The 15,360-nt window shown below is 47.9% G+C and overlaps 1 protein-coding gene across 3 annotated transcripts in view; it reads left to right on the forward strand.

Moving 5' to 3' along the window:
• The window catches only part of LOC147899793 (pentatricopeptide repeat-containing protein At5g27110-like), a 69,610-nt gene that overhangs the window by 49,306 nt on the left and 4,944 nt on the right, over positions 1-15,360 (forward strand). The window lies entirely within an intron of this gene.

Raw genomic sequence — 15,360 nt, forward strand, 5'->3', positions numbered from 1 at the left:
TTGACACGAGCAGGAATTTGCACAAGCTCCTGATTGATAGTTAAAACCATCGTCTCAGTCGAGAACCCAAAAGGCAAATGGCGATTGAGGAAATCATTGTCAATAACCAGGTCAATTCCTTGTGATTCCAACTGATAAAAACTGATTTCAGTTGGATGCCCGGCCAAGGAAATGGAGATGTTGGAAGCATACCGTTTGCAAGCAATAACACCACCGCCCATAGTGGAACCATGCATGTGATTGACTTCAGGAAGAGGCTCCCAGCAGTAGGAAGGCAAAGCATTATATTTACAAATATTGAATCCAGAACCTGTATCTACTAAAGCAACTAAAGAGTAAGGAGTAACACCTGGTGGTCGGAGAAGAACAGAAATGAGCCAGGTTTTCATTGTATTGCGTACTGGGGAAGCAGGAGAAGTAAAGAAATCTTGACAAGCAAAAGCAGCAGGAGGAAGACAGGAAGAACACTTGTGAATATGGGTGGATACCTTCTGGTCAAGCGAATTGAGAGTAGATGTGAGCTGTGTACATTGAGCCAGAATGGTAGCTGTATGTGTCTTCAAGGTCAAGATATTCTCCTGGAGCGTATGGAACTGAGTAGTACAAGGAGGAGAGGATGGGGCAGCCGTGAGAGTTTGTACAGGAACTTGGGTAAAAGGAAGAGGAAGGTAGCTAGGCGAAGCATCATTATGGACAAAATGAGGAGGACGGAAAACTGAAGGTCCTCCAAAGGGAAGGGTAGTAGGTGGAGGAGGAACCAGGGAAGGAGGAAAAGGGAAAAAAGCTGGAGAAGGAATAGGACGAGAAGGCCTTGGTGGGGGAGAAGGAGGAAGAGGAAAATCTGTAATGTCGAGAGGCCTGTCAGAATCAGAGTCGGAGTCGGAGCTTGCCAAGAGATCAATAATATTCATTGGGGGGGTATTCATAAACATACTGATCTCCGTATCCAAAGGCAAGGCCAATTGGCAAGTAAAGCAATCAGGAGTATCCGACTCGGAACATTCATACAAGGAGTCATCAGTGGCTCCTTGAGACACCACTTCCCAGTTATCTGGATCATTCACCAGACTGAAAAATCCCTTAAGCTGCTTCTGTTGTGGATTCTTCGGTTGTTGGGGACAATCTTTAGCAAAATGGCCTTTCTTGCCACAAATGAAACAACCAGAAGAAGAGCCGGAGGAAGGACGACGCTTGCGAAGGAAGCGTTGTGGTCGGCGTGGATAGCGACGGCACCAATGAAGCTTCCGGAGGCGTGGGAACCGACTTCCCTTGTCACAAGAACACTGAGATTTCTTAAAAGAAGGAGCTCGTCGTCGAGAAGCAGAATGCCGTGCAACATAGCCCGAAGAGGATGTAGAACAGAAGTCATGATGTCCTACAAACTGCTGACAGATATGGGGCGAAACCAGACTGATTTCCTTAATCTTGTTCTTGAGTGAATACTCGGTACACTGTTTTCGGATATAGACCTGAACAAGCTGGAAAAGATTAGCAAAGGTAAAATCAGCCACAGTTTTATGTACCTCCGTCGGCTGATTGTTGATGTTCAGAATCTTTGTCTGGCTCTCAAGAAGAGAATGTACTGCTTCACCAAGCTTATGTAGAAGGCTGAACAAATAGTGGCGCTTGGCGGAGACGTCAGCAAAAATGCCAGCCCGATAAACCAGTTGTTGGGCATGGGCATTATACTGGGCTAATTGAAAGAGATCGCAAAGCTTGAGAGCAAAGAATTCGTTGGATGCTTGCGCTCGATCATCGGTGAATGTAGGCAGGAACTGATTGGTAATGGCAGCAATCAGGGCATCAGGTGCATTGGCTTGTTGTTGTGCATCCTGGCTGCTAAAAATCTGTTCTTTAGATTCCTCTGACATGAATTCCCACCAATTGGCAAGGATGCCAGTAAAACCTTTTGTCGTTTCCACAGCAGCATCGCGAGGAGACCATTTATATACATTGACCAGTGACATCATATGCCCATAAAAGATTTTGAGAATATCTTTAATTGCCTGGGGCGAAGCACCATCCAAATTGAGCACGTACCCGGGAAAAGATTTGTGTTGCAGACGGAAACGAAGTTCGCCTGATTCGTTAAGGGTCCCATCAGTGTACTCCGGCATCTGCTGATATTCAGGCATCTTGGGTACACGACCAGGAGCATTGGGAAAGATCGTACTAGGACCACTAGCAGGTTCCTCCTTGACTGTGCCTTGATTCATGAGAGTAGGCACAGGATTGGGCTGAGGCACAAGAGGCACACGAGGAACAGGAGGGGGTGCATGAGGAAGCACAGGATGGTCATCACTATCAGATTCTGAATCAGGATCAGCTGGATGATCCGAGCAAATGCGGCCACGAGGGTTTGGGGGCTCCTGTTGGAACAATGATCTGTAGAAGTCTGTCGCCAAGTCTCGGACCTCATCTGGATCTGTCCTGACACTACCATCCTGCGCCCTAAGAGAACGGAGCTGTTCCCCTGCTGACCTGTGTCCATGAGTCCTGAAGAACTCTCTGCACATCCTGTTGCCTTTCCTAGCCCAGAAGGACTTGGAAGCATGAAATGAAAACTCTGAGCGACGCTGGGTGATCTCCTCTAGCATGGCTCGGGCCCGAACCTCCTGCTGTCTGAGCTCCTCAGAGCCTGGAGAAGACTGCTGCATCCTCTGAATCGAAGCGAGATCACGTCTGAGACCTCTCTCCCGCGCCCAACACCGCTGTCTGACCTGAATCGCCTCCTGCTGGCAAATGCGGCTAGACTCAGCAAGCGCCTGAGCTACCTGTGTTGCCATATCCCTGGTAGATTCCCAATCCTGCTCCCATAGGTCCACTATCCTGCTGTGAACCGCTGCTCTAGCGTAGATGGAGTCTGAGATCCGGCATGAATGTGGAGGTGAGGACTGAGAGGCTGAGTCTAGGACTAGGATGACTGGGGCATGGTCTGAAAGTGTCGTCCCTGGAACCACTCCTGACTCTCCTCCTTTGCCAAGCGCCCAATCACTGACATAGAAATGGTCCAGCCGCTCCAGAAGTCTGCCTCCCTCCCTCTTGTAATTCCAAGAGAAGTCCAGACTCCCAGGCCATCTGCGAAAGGAAGGCTCCCTCCAACTGTCCCGACCTCCCACTGCGAAGAGGAAGGAGTCCCAATCTGCCTGCTCTGCCTGAGCTATACCGAGGAACTCTGGGCCCCGTCCCTGCTGATCCTCTAAGGTCTCAAAGTTGTTGAAGTCCCCTCCTACAATCCAAGAGTCCATCTCTGGCAACAAGTCTGTCAAGGATCTCAAAAAAACGGATCTACGTCTGAGATCAGTCGGGGCGTAGATATTGAGGATGCCGATACGGGATCCCTCAATATGCAAGCCCACCCAAAGCGCACGTCCTGGGATCAAAGTGCCAAAACCACACACATGCTGAACTAGAGAAGCGTCGATGGAGGTACAGACACCCCCGCTCCTCCCTTGCTCGCCAATCGAAGGTTCCCAGTAGGTGTGGGAGCGTCCTGTGAGGACCTTCCCACAAATACTGGTCTGTGAAGCCGAAAGCTTGTGTTCCTGTAGTAGGAGCACATCTACCTTTCCCACCAAGGCTGGCTGGAGCCCCTGTCTGAGCACCATCTTCCTGGGGCCACGAGTGCCTGATGAGTGGAACCCGTTAACGTTCCAAGAGATAATGCGTAAACTCATGAGGAGGGAAGGTGGGCCACAAACAATTGTCTGCTTGCGGTCGAAGTCGAAGTGGTCGGAGGATGTCCTGTGTGGAGATGAAGGCGCTTCTGTGAAGGTTTCGAAGGAGAGGCCGGATCATCGGACCCATCCTCTAAAACCTTTAGCAGAGGGGAAAGGCCCTTCGTCCCGTGGTGGTAAGCTCTCTCTAACCAGCTCGACGCCTCTGCCAAGGAAATGCTGTAGAAGCCCGCAACCTCTGAAGTCCTCCATGGGCGAAGCCCTTCCGCGTAGGCCCACTCCAGCGGTGGTCTAATAATGACTAGGAGTCGGAAACGTTTGGCGCTGTGGCGCCAACGCAGACGAACATCACCCTCCTGCCACTGCTGCTGAAGAAGCTCCGCTGCTCTGCTACCAACCCAGTCCTACACCTGCTCCTGGGTCTGGTCTCGTATCGTCTCCCAAGCATTTTCATTCGTCCATTGCTCATTCCCTTCACTGGAGATAGTGAAGGAATAGCTAGGACCATCGTGCGGAGCAAGGATGGACACCTTACCCTCCGCCCCCTTGCTGAGGAAGAAGATGCTGATGTCTAGGCATGCGGAAAAGGAGCCAATACCCGCTGCATCCAAGTAATCCCAAGGACCTGCTCGGTAAAACTCCAATGGAAGAGCTCTAGGAGCAGCCCTTCGGCATGGGGACGAAGATGAGGAGTCTGAACCAGAGGGAGGGGTGCTGGCCACCTGCGGGGAAGGGCCTCTCCCCTCCGTCGGGCCCGGAGGGATAGGCGAGGGTGAGGTTTGTGCTGGCTTCGGGGCTGCAGGTGGCGTAGGTGGAGGGGGGGATTCCTTCTGGATCATGCTCAAGGAAGAGAGTGGAGCGGAAACCACTGTTGCGGGGGGGGGATCCTGGAGGGGGTGGGGGTCGGAGAATCGAGGAGGAGGGGGGAGGGGGGGGAGGGCGGGGTGAAGGATGAGGGGGAGGTTGGCTGACCTTCTCCTTTCCCTTCTCCTTCCCCTTACCGGGCTGATGATGAGTAGGGACCATCGAAGGGGGCTCTTGCTGTAGATGGGCAGGTTTTTTGGGGCCTGCTTTGTTTCCCTTCCGTTTTCGTTTGACCTCCGTCCAGCCTTCCCCTTCGGGAGGGGATGTCGCTGACTGGTGCGGAGTATCCTGAGGTGCCTGAACGGGGGTCTTCTGAGGTTCTGTACCCGTGAAGCGAGGACATGAGCGAGCCTGGTGCCCGAAGCCATGGCATCTCAGACACTGGTTTGGGCGACCAATGACCAGAATGCGCTGCGTCACCACACCTGTGTCTGTCTCTATCTTGAACTCCGAGGGGATGCTCTGTGGATCAAGGACTGCCACTTTGACACGTGGCACCCCTTGGGCTGCCGCCGCATCAACGTAGGTGTCCTGCATAGGCCAACCAAAGTGCACCCCCAGGTCCTTGATGATTGGGCGAAGCTCGGTTGTGAGACCTGGGAAGATAAGGATAACTGGTTGGCGAGGAATGCGAAAGCGGGCATCGAAGTCCGCTACACTGAATCCCCTGTACCATGGGACCATGAGGATGATCTTCCCACACGCAGAAGTAGGGGATCGCCTGACCATGTCGCCCGCAACTTGTGCTGAGGAGAGCTTAAGCCAGAAACGCGATAGGCTGATGGAGGGGGGGGGGTCCGTCTGGGCCACCGGTTCCGGGCACGTAGCCGCCATATCGCTTGACTAATTGCGAACTCCCGAGGCGGGGGAAGGGAAAGGAAACGGAAGGGGAAAGGTATGAGGAAGCGGGGGGGGAAGAAGGTGGGGACTAAAGGGGTGGCGGGGGAAGAGGAGGAGAAAGAGAGGGGGAGGTAAGGTGAGCGGAGCGGAGCGAGGCGGGGGGGTGAGGTGAGCGGAGCGGTGCGAGGCGGGGTGAGGTGAGCGGAGCGGAGCGGAGCGAGGCGGGGTGAGGTGAGTGGAGAGGGGGTGAGGTGAGCGGAGTGGGTCGAGGCGGGGTGAGGTGAGCGGAGGTGAGCGGAGCAGAGCGGAGAGGAGCGAGGCGGGGTGAGGTGAGTGGAGCGTGGCGAGGGGAGGGGAGGAGCGACGGGCGGAGGATGAGGAGAGGGGGGCGGCTGGCCGCGCGGCAGCAGCTGACGGAGGGAGAGGGAGGGCCGCGCAGCATGCGAGGGGGGGGTAGACGGGGAACAAAGGAGGGAGGGAGCTCGCAGGAGCGACCGTGGCAAGAAGGACTTGGTTTGCCACTAAGGCACGACCTGCTAGGGAGAGTTTGGCCGAGCTCTAGTACAGAAGCTTGCGCCGAACACTCTCAAGGACCGGACTAGTGAGACTGACTGCCATGTATACATCACCTTTCTAGGGGAGCATATTTACGCGAGGAGATATCAAGGTAGCTTTGAAAGAGGCACCCAGAGAAATAACAAAGCTGTTTGTGCAATGTGCATTGTCCTTTAATATTACTTGAACCTGTTGTTGGAAGTCAGCTATGCAAGCTATCTTGCACATTGGGTGTGAGTGGGAGGGTCCCAGCTATGAGACATTGTGTACACAAGGGCTATGTTGGGAGAAAGAAGCATTAATGAAAGCGTTGGAGCCTCTGAAGGGAATATGGGAGAAGTATGGTTGCATTGTGAGGTGTGATGGCTGGTCAGATGTGAGGAAAAATAAATGTTCACAACATTTTGGTTTCTCCTTGCAAAGGAACCATGTTCCTTTCAGCACACACACACTTTGTTTTGGTAAAAGAACCATTTTATTATGAAAAATGTACATTCATAGCTGTCCCACTACAAAATACTAGAAACACTGATAGAAAACTTCCAACTGGGCCAGAGCGAGGTCTCCAAGAAAATGTGCATCTTGGAGAGACCTAAGAAATGATGAACGAAAGAAATGAAAAAAACCAACCGAATAATGCCCATGTAGTTGAATGTTATGGGCATGATATAAGGCCAAACGCGACACTAGGAAAAGAAGTAAGCATAGTTAGGTCTAGAAGCTTATCGATTAAACAAGAAGAACTATTTGCCAAAAGTGATCCTAGGAAACCGAGCATGAAGATTCGTCCTCAGCTAGAAAAGAAAATCTCAAGCAGTAGGACAGGTCCGAAATAGATGTAGCACAATCTCTCTCAGATGTGAATAAGTAGGGCAGATCGAGGAAGTAATATGCCAAGCAGCCAATAATGATCCCACAGGTAAGGCCCCTACCAAACAACAACACAAAAAGACCCGCGTTTGAGAGGAAGCTTGCTACTCTAAATGCGGCTTGTGAAGATGCCAAAAGAGATTCCCATGCTGTTGAATCTTGATTGTGGAAGCAGGAGATGATAAGCTTTTTGAGCAGAGAGATCTGCAAATGGAAAGGAGGTATAGCCCGGAGAGTCCCCTATCAAAATTCCAATCTAATAGAAAAAGAGTGGTAAACAGATGGGATAGGCTGAAAAGACTGCAGCATAGCAGTAAGTGCGCCAAATAGATTTGTGATGCATACCCGGACAGTAGTGTCTCCTAGCCTGCGGTAAAGAAAGAGTGCAGCCCCAATTTTCCACCACATCCTACACTGTAGAAACAACCAAACGATGTAGGAAATATGCCTTCTTGGCTGAAGACGAGCCAAGGGAAGATCAAACACCCTGCTCCAATGAATACTCTGCAAACAGAGGGAATTGCCTAGACCTGGAGGGCAACCTGACTAAGTGTAAATGGCCAGAAGGTGCTGCCAATCATGTATCAGGCGAGAGGAAAAGGGTCAGCTAGGACGCCCACCCACGTGCCTAAAAACTAACATTAGGAACAACGACCAAAAGCATATGTGTAAAGAGAGCCAACGAGACATGAAAACATAACAGCCCATGGTTGACGTTGCTCGGCCTCATAAGCCAACATATGAATATGAATGTTAAGAATGTTCAAACCCCTATGCATCTTGGGCGAAGAGAAGATATCGTATTTAAGAAAGCGAAGCGCCTTACGATGATGCTTGATATGCCAAAGACATTTCATAATCTTGATGATAAACTTTTGGATGTCAAGAGATGACTAGCAAATAAAACTGCACATATGCCACAAGGATAGATTGCACAATCTGAAGGTGAACATGTAGCGACGTAGACAATTTCCAATAGTCCAACTTATAAAAAGCGTTCACAGCACCGAAAGTCTCTTTTAGGGTAGGGAGGCATGCCAACCAATAGGGTAACCCAAATCACGCACCACCTGATTCTTAGAGTTCATCTCCTATCTCCTTGAGTGAGGGCCTTGGTTGTGGGTCTGCCCGCCCATGTGAGGGAGTGCCAACGCCATTGTTGTGGGTTTGCCCGCCCCAGAGAGGCAGAGGGGGTTCACCATGGAGGCCTACGTGTTCATGGCCATGGGCAAGGCTGTCTGCCCTTGTTTCGAGGTCTTGGAGGGGATGCCATCAGCCCAGAGCATTGCGGGGGTCTGCAGGTCCATCCTGGGCCTGCTACAGGTAGGTATGGAGGCGCCTACAGCCGCCTTGGGGGCTGCCACCAGGCCGCATGTGTGCGCCTGGTTGGCACCCTGTTTTGCGGGCCCTTGGCCTCCCAAAAGCCGACCCCACAGCCGACCATCTGGTCTTTTTGCTCCAGATAGGGGTCGGCCCCTGTAGTCGGCCACCTACCCCCCCCCTCAGTCGGTTTTTGTGAGAACAAGGGAGAGAGCAAAGTGAGAGAGCAGGAACAGGAAAGAGAGAGAGAACTGAAAACGATAGTTGCAATAGATGAGCGTTGTACAACCGAATAGGGTGATAGGTTTTGTCTAAGTGACAAAACCTTATCCTTCACTAACCGTAGTTAGTGAACTAACTGTGGTTAGGGGGAAAAACCTCTAAGTGAGGGAAAAGTGCCCCTAACCTACTTATTACACTACTTTGGTCACTGCTAAATTATAACAATAATTCTAACACCCCCCTGCAGTGCCAATGTCATGTACAAGGAAATGATCAATCACCAAAAGGAGATAAGTTCAGGGCACTGCGAAATGCCTCAAACTTTTCACGTGGAAGCGCTTTGGTGAAAATGTTTGCAACATTGTCATGTGTTGACACATAGATCATACTGATCTCTCCTGCATGCAACTTCTCTCTGACGTAGTGATAGTGAACCTCAATGTGCTTCGTGCGAGCATGAAACACATGATTCTTTGCCACTGCAATAGCACTCTGACTATCAGTGAGAATTGGAGAAGGACCCTCCAATGAAAGATGAAGATCAGCAAAGAAACGACGCAGCCAAACACATTTAACTGTCGCTGTGAAAGCTGCCCTGTACTCAGCTTCACATGAAGAGGTAGCCACTGTAGATTGTTTCTTGCTTAGCCAAGAAATACAAGCTTTGCCCAATAGGAAACAATTGCCACTTGTGGACTGCCTAGTGTCATAGTCTCCAGCCCAATCTGAGTCACTGTAGGCATGCATCTGCAAGTCACCCCCCCTGGGAAACATCAAGCCAAAAGACTTGGTACCTTGCAAATAACGGAAGATGCGTTTTACAGCCTGCCAATGCATAGTCTTTGGGCTGTGCATATATCTGCTCACCTGAGAAACTGCAAACTGAATATCAGGTCGTGTATTGCAGAGATAAATGAGGCATCCAACAGCCTGACTGTAGAGTGTGACATCAAATGATTCACCTGCTTCATGCATTGTAATCTTCAGCCCCGGCTCCATGGGAGTAGCTATGGGCTTACAATCCTGCATGTTGAATCTGTCCAAGAGTTTCTGCACATACTTGGATTGAGACATAATGATGCCACTTTTCTCTTGAGTGAACTGGATCCCCAAATAAAAGTGTAGCAGCCCCAAATCTGACATGTCAAAAGTGGTTTGCAATTCATCTTTAAAATCTGCAATATTATCTTCATTTGACCCTGTGAGCAGTAAGTCATCTACATAAAGAATGATGACTAAAATATCCCCCCCATCCTTCTTGATGTAGAGGGTGCTCTCAGTTGGACTATTGTGCAGCCCCTTGCTGGTCAGAAAGGCATGAATTTTGGCATACCATGCACGTGGGGCTTGTTTCAGCCCATACAAAGCTTTATTCAGCTTGCATACGTGAAGTGCATTTCCTGAAATTTCAAAGCCTGGAGGTTGTTTGACATAAACCTCTTCCAACGAGTCTCCATTAAGGAAGGCTGTTTTTATGTCCAACTGATGAACATTCCATTGAAAATTTGCAGCCATGGCGATAACTGACCGGATGGTTGTCATTCTGGATGTAGGAGCAAAAGTCTCCTCATAGTCTATGTCCTTTTTCTGAGCATATCCTTTTGCAACCAGCCTTGCCTTGTACCTATCAATGGTTCCATCTGGCTTTCTTTTAACTTTGAAAACCCACCGTGTACCTATGGCATGTTTACCTGGTGGCAAATCGACAACTTCCCATGTCTGATTTTTCTGAATGGACTGCAACTCATCGTGCATGGCATTCATCCAATGCACATTATCTTGTGCCTCTTCAAATGTCTCAGGTTCCTCCTCATCAAGAAGAGTACCTGTATAAGTTGATTCAACTGAAAGAGCACCTCCCCCATGCCTTACTGCACTCCGAGTTCTGCCAGGTAATGGAGCATCAATTTTACTCTCCCTGAGAGTTTGTAACAGCCAATTTGGGACTGTTTTTGCTGCATGTATATCTGCAATTTCTTGCTGAACAACCTCTTCCACTGCTTGTGGAGGTGATAAGATATCCTGTGGCTGAATCGGAGCACGTGGAGGTATCTGAAAATTCTGATTTGCATCAGATATATAAGCAGGGGAATCCAAGGCAATGGGTAGTAACCCCTCAAAGACATCAGCGGAAGAAGTAGGCAAATCAAATTCAGCTTAAGTGTGAGCTGAATTTTCTGAAAAAATAACATCTCTACTGACAATAATCTTGCGTGTGACAGGATTGTAGAGACGGTAGCCTTTGCTCTCTGCACTGTACCCAACAAAAATGCATTTGATTGCCTTATCAGACAACTTATGCCGAAACTCAACGGGCACATGAGCATATGCCAGGCATCCAAAAACACGGAAATGATCCACAGAAGGCTTTCTCCCTTGCCAAAGTTCATAGGGAGTCTTGGTCTTCAAAGCTTTTGTGGGTGCCCGATTCAAAACATAATTGGCACACATGAGACCTTCAAGCTAAAATTTGTGAGGCAATTTTTTGCTTTTTAGCATGCATCTATCCATCTCCATAAGAGTACGATTTTTCCTCTCAGCTTTGCCATTTTGCTGAGGAGTTAGCCTCACTGTAAGCTGATGTACAATGCCCTTGTCTTTCAAAAAAGCATCAAAATCTTTAGACAAATACTCCCTTCCTCAATCTGTGCGTAATGTCTGTATCTTGAGTCCTGATTCATTTTCAACCATGGCTGTAAAGTGTTTGAAAACCATAAACACTTCTGATTTGCGTTTCAGCCCATAAACCCAAGTGTAGTTGGAGTAGTCATCTATAAAAGTGACAAAGTAAAGATGACCACCCAATGATGTCGTCCTCATGGGACCACAGACATCACTATGGATAAGCTGTAATTTTCGAACAGCTTTTACTGATCCATCCTTCTTAAAAGGAGATTCGTGCATTTTACCAAGAATGCACCCTCCACAGGCATGTGGAGGAGGTGTTTCAAGAGGAGGCAATGCATCAACCATGGCATGTTTTTGAAGCGTCATCAAGCTGCCATAATGCATGTGTCCATATCTGGCATGCCATAACTCCGCATTTTGCATAGCAGCAGTAGGAGTGCAAACTGCAAGAGCATGTGCTGGTCTTTTCTCATACATGTCAAGCTGAAAAAGACCACGTAACAAAGTGCCAGACAATCTCAAGGCATAGTCATTTTCTCTGTTTTGGACTGCACACTTGTCATCTTAAAAAATGACCTGAAATCCAGCTTTGTTAAGAGTGGACAGTGAAAGTAGATTTTTTGTGATACTAGGCACATACAAGACATCAGAAATTTTAAATATTGAGCCATCAATGGCTGTAAGTTCAACTTCTCCTATACCACGAACTGAATAGGAGGAGTTAATGGCACATGTGACCTTTTTACCAACTGGAGGTGGATGCAGAGATGTGAAAAGACACTTCCTTGAAGTGATGTGCTTTGAGGCACCGCTATCAAAATACCATGTATTTTGTGTCTCATTGACACTGAAAGCTGATGCATCCTTGGAAGAATCATAACTGCATGTCAGAAAAGCATAAGTGTCATCATTACAAGTGGCTGTACTATCCGGAGCAGCCAACCGAGAGTCTGAAATGCAAGACAAGAAGGCATAGTCGTGCTCCACAAGGTTGGCTGTAGCTTGCTCATTGTCAGATGCATGAGGAGCTGAATCTGAAACAGCCATACCGGAGCTGTTTTTCTTTTCTTTTGCAAGCCTTTTCTTGCATTCTCCAATGTAGTGACCTGGCTTTTTGCAGTAATGACATATTCCCTTCTTCTTGGGCTTACCTGCATCACCCTTAGCCTTTTGAGAAGGCTGTCCTAAACCACTGGAAGGCTGATTTGTTGAAGTCTTTGCCTGTCCTTTTACTTTAGGCTTGAATTTTGAAAGCATGGCATGTTCACTTGCTCGTGAAGCCATGTTTTTCCTGGTCTGCTCTTCCTGCAACAGAAGTCCTATCAACTCGTGAAAATTGAGAGGATTTGCACCCCCCCTCAATGACAAATTCAGCGAGGTATGAAAGCTGAGATAAGACTCAGGAAGAGAATTCAGAGTAGTGGTAATCATCTCTGAATCAGGAATGATCTCATCAATATTCAGCAATTGCTCTCGTAAATCCTGTAGCTTTGTGAGGTGCAGTGACATGGAGTCGCCCTCTTCCACATGTGTATGAGACAATTCTCCTTTCAAAAAAGACACCCTGGCATCATTCCGAGCTGCATACATGCTCTCCAAAATATCCCATGCTGCCTTTGAGGTCTTGCACGACCGGATATGTGGAATGATGAATCTTTTCACTGAAAGAGAAATACACGACAAAGCTAAAGCATCACGTGAATCCCATCTCTTCTGCTCTGGAGTGGTAGGTATAATTGCACCAATAACTTGTGCTGCAGCTGTACCCTGTGCACGACCTCTGCCCCCTCCTTGTTGGGGAGGGGTATTAGGTGCCACATTTGCTGGCCGGAACTCATCCCCATTTACATAGTCCCACAAATTATGGGAAATCAGAATATTGCGTACCATAAAACTCCAGAGGGAGTAGTTGGTACCATCCAGCTTATCCTCTTGTGAGAGACCACTGAACTGGAAATCATTCTGATTTTGTTGGGCCATGTGTGAGAAAGAAAATACAGCGAATGCAAATCTGAATTCCCTTGCTGGGAATGGAGTGCACAATTCCCAAAAAATACAGCCAAACACTAGCTAAAAATGCAACTCAAATCTCTGTAATGTCTCTGTCAGAAATCTGCCAGAGCATCCAATCTCTCCCAAAACCTGCCAAAAGTGCTTCAAAACACTCACAAAAAGGCAGTGTGAACTGAAACGTGTCAAATTGCTCTCCCAACACAAAAGCCCCAATTTGTGGCTTGAAATTGCAACCAGAAAGGGGCAAATGGTCTGAAAGCCCCAAATGCTGCACAAATTGCTCTCTGCCTGCAGAAGCCCCAAATTTCTTCAAGGAAATTGCATCCAAAAGAGGGCAAATTAACTGAAACACCCAAATTTGCAATTTGTCTGCCAAAGCTCCAAATGTGTTCCCAAAAATACAGCCAAACAATGGTTGTATGCACAAGAGCCTGACAAAACTCTTTCTGATATCCTCCTGCAAAGAAAATCCTGCAAAAATGCAACTTTCCAAGCCCACCTACCAAGTGACCAAATGTGAACTCAGTTTCACCTTCAAACTGTACGGACTAACAGTATGGAGCTGTCAGTCCGGTTGAATGCAGCTGTACGGAACTGTACAGTGCAGCTTGTATGGTCGAAATCCGTACACCTGTACGTATCTGACAGCGATATACGACGAGCTGTACGGACGACGAGGTCGACACGTGCAGGTAAGGACAATATCATGCACTGGCATACCATCAAACCGTGCAGCATGAAGCCTGTACCATGAGCCCAATATTGAGCGAAAGCATTATAATGCACTGGCATACCATCAAACCGTGCAGCATGAAGCCTGTACCATGAGCCCAATATTGAGCGAAAGCATTATAATAAAAAGTGAACCCAACCGTATTAGGCATAAGATGTTGCCATAAATCACAAGTATGCAGAGTGTTAGACATAAATGTCCAGGCATCCTTTTCGGAGAGTTATTAATGTCTCCGCATATGAAAGCATTACCCCACCATGAATATTCTGTTAGACGGTGCCATGTCAGCCTGAACTGCAGAAGTAGAAGAAGCATGAATTGAAGCAAATTCATAGGTGTCCCCATTGGTCAAGCATCTGACAATTGGATATCAATCATGTGGGTCATTATATGCTATCGGCGGCTGTATATCATGCATGATGTATGAGCATAGCCTGTGAAAAGGAAGTCTGACCAGCATAAAAGCAGCAAAATCTTGCAAAGAAACCTTCACGACCCGCAAAAGAGTGTTAATTGTGCTCTTGCTAACAAACATTTTGTAACTTTTGAGCTGTGATGCAATCCCAAAGGAGCCTTGTACATTGTAAGTAAAGCACTTTATTGGTTTATACATACTTACAACTAGATTGAAATAGCATGGCTTCAAAGCTAATCTTGCATGGCCACACAAGTCTGTGGTGGTGGACCAACATATTCATGACAGGAATTACCTTGCTCATCAGAAAAATGATCAGGAGAGGCGACGTTATTATCCAAAGGTATAGATGACATAAGTGGTAAACACAATGGATCAGTTTGCACCATCGCGGGCCAAAGCCTACCAACCCCACATCCTGAGTGTTCTTGGAGGAGGATGCATTCTCTGTCCAATTTCTATTGCCAATCTGATGATGATGCTTTTTCTCCAACTGGCGTTTTATCCACTGCCTTGGAATTTGAGCCCTGCAGTTTAGATTTACCTTTATCGACCACAAGAGGCAGAGAACTACAAGTGCGTGGCACTGATGTAGGTGCTGGCACGAAAGTATCATCAGGGCAGGCAGTAGCAGGAGGCAGCTTCATAAGCCTATGGGCATTTAGAGTGCAGATGCTCGAATTTGCCACACTCAAAACAGGAACCTGCAAATTGACCCCATGTCAATTTGAAGAAAACTTATTGAGATGTCTCACAATACACAAAACGATTGACATTCCAGGAGAACGAGGAGGACTTACCACCTTGCCCAATGCTTCAGCCAAATAGGGTAATACTGAAGTGCAAACAAATAAGAAAAAAGTGATTTTGGAGATCGATACAAAGGCAAGTAAAGCTGATATCCAAGAAGAGATCAAAGAACACGAAGCCAGACGTGAGAATGCATATTGAAGATTAGAATAGGGGGGCTCCTTGAAGGCTGGTAGAAAGAGGACTCTTTCAGTGAGACGTTAGCACATGTCAAAGCAGCCATGCCGAACATTGAATTGACAGTTGATGAGGATGACGATGGAGCAACTAATATTTGACACTCTATCGGGCATGCTATCATTACACTCAATTCACGAGATTTATGGATCAAGCTTCTCTGACAATCTTACAAGCTGAAAAGAGCCAAGGTATGGATAGTTGAGGAACTCACACTAGATCAATTGAAGTATAAG

The sequence above is a fragment of the Dipteris shenzhenensis genome, chromosome 7, assembly GCF_047967505.1.
Source record: "Dipteris shenzhenensis isolate YYH24624 ecotype China chromosome 7, Dip_SZ_1.0, whole genome shotgun sequence".
Classification (NCBI taxonomy): domain Eukaryota; kingdom Viridiplantae; phylum Streptophyta; class Polypodiopsida; order Gleicheniales; family Dipteridaceae; genus Dipteris; species Dipteris shenzhenensis.